This window comes from Puntigrus tetrazona, chromosome 22 (assembly GCF_018831695.1).
Source record: "Puntigrus tetrazona isolate hp1 chromosome 22, ASM1883169v1, whole genome shotgun sequence".
Lineage (NCBI taxonomy): Eukaryota > Metazoa > Chordata > Actinopteri > Cypriniformes > Cyprinidae > Puntigrus > Puntigrus tetrazona.
Window position 1 is genome coordinate 47,313 of NC_056720.1, and position 4,318 is coordinate 51,630.

The following is a 4,318-nucleotide window of genomic DNA, read 5'->3' on the forward strand; positions in this document are numbered from 1 at the left end:
TTCAACAGGTTAATTTCGTGATTTATCCTGCACCACTTAGTCTAAACATTTTTCCTCAGATTTGGACAACCATCTGCACACACCTGCAAGCTTGTCCTATTTCAAACCTAAAATGTTCAAACACATTTACCTCTCTTCTAAATAAATCATTACCAGTAGTTGTGCTCTTTTAGTCAGACTGCACACACAACTCCTCTGTGGATTTGAAACATGTTATTTTATAACATGAGTAGCATGGTGTCATGCACATCGCAGTTTCATCCAAAACAGAGAAAAATAAGTCAGATGCCTCTTGTCACGTTGAGGTTTCAAGGACTTGAGGACACGAGGCTTAGAATAAACTTAATGATTTAATTTGCATGGTAAAATAAAGACAAAAAGGTATGGCAGAACAGGTGTTAATAAAAACCAAAGACATCGTATTTGAATGACGCTGATAAAACAGAACTCTGTGCAGACAGACTAAGAGATTGGTACTGACAACATCAGATTTATGATACGGCTGCACAATCATACAAGAATATCAGATAGAAGGCAGGCACTATATACTACATAATGGAGATTGAAACATAAACAAGGAGTCTGAAAGTGATAGCCTGTTCTCAGCTAGTTTGTTTCCATAGTGATGTCCTCATCCGCTTGAATAAAGTAAGTAAGCATGAGATTGAAACGTTTCTCAACAATGTCTTTTCCTAGCACATATCAAATGAGGTATAGTCCAACACAACACTTAAAAACTCTCCATCGAAAACACTACTTACTGATTTAGGAAATTATATACACCTGATCCGAATTTGCTGTGATCTCTGGTGCAGCTAGTTATGGTCATAATTTTCAAGAACTTTTTTCTAAATGGATTTAAGATTTTATATATATAACTGCTTGTATTATTTGTGTTGTTAACTCACACCACTTTACAGACATGTCTGTTGTAATTAGTAAGTAACGCTTTTCATAAAACAAAGAAAACAATTTATATAATTACATTGACTTAGCCGAAACAACGTGATTGTTGAAAACTTTAGCTTTACAACAGACTATAGAGATTTTAAAAAGGCAGAGTTCATTTATCATGTTAATGTCAGTTTTCACAACTAAGAAAATCATTACAATTTCCAAGAAAATTTCAATATACTTCAAGAACAAATCAATTAAACATGTTAGCTAATACATAGTTTGAAGTGGAGAGCACATGAGAGACCAGTAAAATAAAGTATGTAAATGTATCAGGAATCTTAGCCCAGAAATATGAATCCTCCCCACCTGACTCATTGAAGATCCATGTCATGTTCAAAGGCATAGGGGTGTCAGGAGATTAAAAACAGCACAACAGTTGTAATTTTCAGGATTAGCATCTACACTGACCACACACCACAAGAACCAAAGATGTGATAACTGCTCCCAGGGCTTGGGGCTTCCATGTCTGAATGTGCAAAATTAAATAACATCTAGCTAAAATAGTCACTGAAGTTCAATAAGCTTTAATTAATACAACAGTATTATATAGTTTGATACCGGCTGGTTTGTCGAGGATCATTATAGAAGCTAGAGATTAAGTTAATCATATCATCGAATCGTTGATTTAGTTTGTGTTATCAGAATATATATACTTCAAGATCAAAGTAGAACAGAGTCTTCTATTCATGCAGACCTGCACAACCAAGATATGTCACTTCCATGGAGATATTATGGTGTTAGCCATCATACGATGATGATCAGCTTATATTTGTATAGTCAAGATACAACAATTGAGAAATCAACAGAACATAGTCTGATATAAAAGCTGACATGAGAACTTGAATGTGTTAAATTGTTAGAGTTAAGAATAGATCTGCAAACCACATATAATAATCTAGAACATCACAGTGTAACACTTGATAATGCTTGTTAATTTTCAACATCAAGAGAACTTAGGTATATATTGATACAATCTTTCTTCAAAATCATGTTTTGTACTACAAATCTGCTTTTTTCATCTTAAAATACATTCAAATACAAACCATGCTAACTAACATGGAAATATTGATCATGCACAAAGACTGATAAGATTATTAGTAATGTTTTATTAAAAATGTTTCACGCTTGAGAAATAAACTTCATTGTAGTCCAAACACATGTTTGAGTCTCATTATAACCAGGTACACTCCACAGCTGTTCTGCTCAACACTTGCACTCAAGTTCTCTATCAAACATCAGTGATAGATTGAAAACGATGCACTATCATATGTGTTCTGATCGGTTAGCTCTCAATACTTGAGCGAGTTTATCAACAACATTTATAGTCCTGCACTGTCTGGCTGTATTCTCAAAACTCGGCTACTTGATAATACCCAGAATATCAGCAAACAATTTATGGCTGCAGATCCTTTTCCTATCTGAGCACCAACTTGGAACACCTCCCCAACTCAGTTCGGCGCACATCAAAGAATGTTTAAATCGATAGATTAAAGACATCTTTAACTTAGTCACACATAACACACCACACACTTTTATATTCAAACTGTAGCATTTTGAAGGATTACTGATTTGTTTGAACCGAAATATCATTTCAAGGTAAATAGCGTACTTTGTGATGAATGTGAAAAGAGTTTATACTAAGTTAATATTAGCCCTGTCTTTCTCGCACCGTTTACAGTTTAGATCTAGACCAGATGGTGGATTGTGCAATTAAGAGATTGGTGTTCACTGACCAGAACATTCTGATGCGCTCAGACCTAATTTACCGATCCTGATGCACACATCATTACTAAGTCATTTTACACATCACTGACACAGTTGGTGCTGAAATGAACTAAAAAGCAAATAAGGTCTGTCAGAGGAGAACCCACCAACTGAGCTCTGGCTTTCCAGTCGACTTTTTCATTCAGCTGGGCCTGTTTCTGTCATTGTCGCCCTCTGGCTTGCTTTGGTTATAATAATTTTAACTTCAGTGATTACGCTGACATCAGACTATAGATAATGCCTCTGCATTTAGCAAGAAACTGTCACTTCCATCACACATCCGTCATTGCATTTTTCAAAGATAGAGACTTCACAGTGCTGATGCAACTGAATGTTAAAAGCGCCATATAAATAAAAATAGATTTGATTGATTGATTGGAAAATAAAACGATCAGAATGTCTCTGCCCCCAATATTAATAAATCTGGCAACCAACCACATCGACTGCTGATTCTTCCACTTTCTCCTTCTGCTCCTCACCGAGGCAGAAGTATCCAAACTTCTCCACCCCATCCTCTCATCTTCTGCAAGCAATCTCCCCCACAGTCTTGCCAGCACTCACGCACATCATCAACACATCTCTCCTCACAAGCACCTTCCCACAGCATTTAAGCAGGCTCGGGTAACCCCACTGCTCAAAAAGCCCACTTTAAACACTTCCCTTATTGATAACTACAGGCCTGTCTCTCTTCTTCCATTCATAGCAAAACACTTGAAAGAGTTGTTTTCAAACAGGTATCACTGTTTCTTCAAAAACAACAAACTGGACCCTAACCAGTTAGGTTTTAGGTGCGGCCATTCAACTGAGACTGGCGCTGCTCTCAGTCACTGAAGCCTTGCGGACTGCAAGAGCTGAATCCAAATCATCAGGTCTCATTCTGCTGGATCTATCCGCAGCTTTTTGACACTGTGAATCATCAGATCCTGCTGTCTACCCTCTCATCACTGGGCATCTCTGGGATTCCACTTTGCTGGTCTGGAATGCTATCTCACTGGTAGGTTTTTAGGGTGGCCTGGGAGGAGAAGTATCCCACAGCACATCTACTGGTCACTGGGGTTCCTCAAGGATCAGTTCTTGGACCCTCCTCTTCTCCATTTATACTACATCACTAGGCCCCATCATACAGGCTCATGGCTTCTCCTACCACTGCTACGCCGATGACACACAGCTCTATCTCTCTTTTCATCCAGATGATCCATGGTAGTTACTCGGATCTCAGGTTGCCTGGGCGGACATCTCGGCATGGATGAAAGAGTACCACCTACAGCTCAACCTGACAAAGACTGAGCTTCTTGTCTTCCCTGCCACTCCAGCTATACAGCATGACATCACCATCCAGCTAGGTTCTTCTACAATTACCCCATCAACCTCGGTCAGAAATCTTGGTGTAATCCACGATGACCAACTCACCTTTAAAGATCACATTGCAAAGACTGCTCGATCCTACAGGTTTGCACTACACAACATCAGAAAGATCAGGCCCTTTCTAACAGAGCAAGCTGCACAACTACTTGTCCAGGCCCTTGTCATTTCTAGACTGGACTACTGCAATGCTCTTCTGGCTGGACTTCCATCAAACACAATAAAATGATTCAGA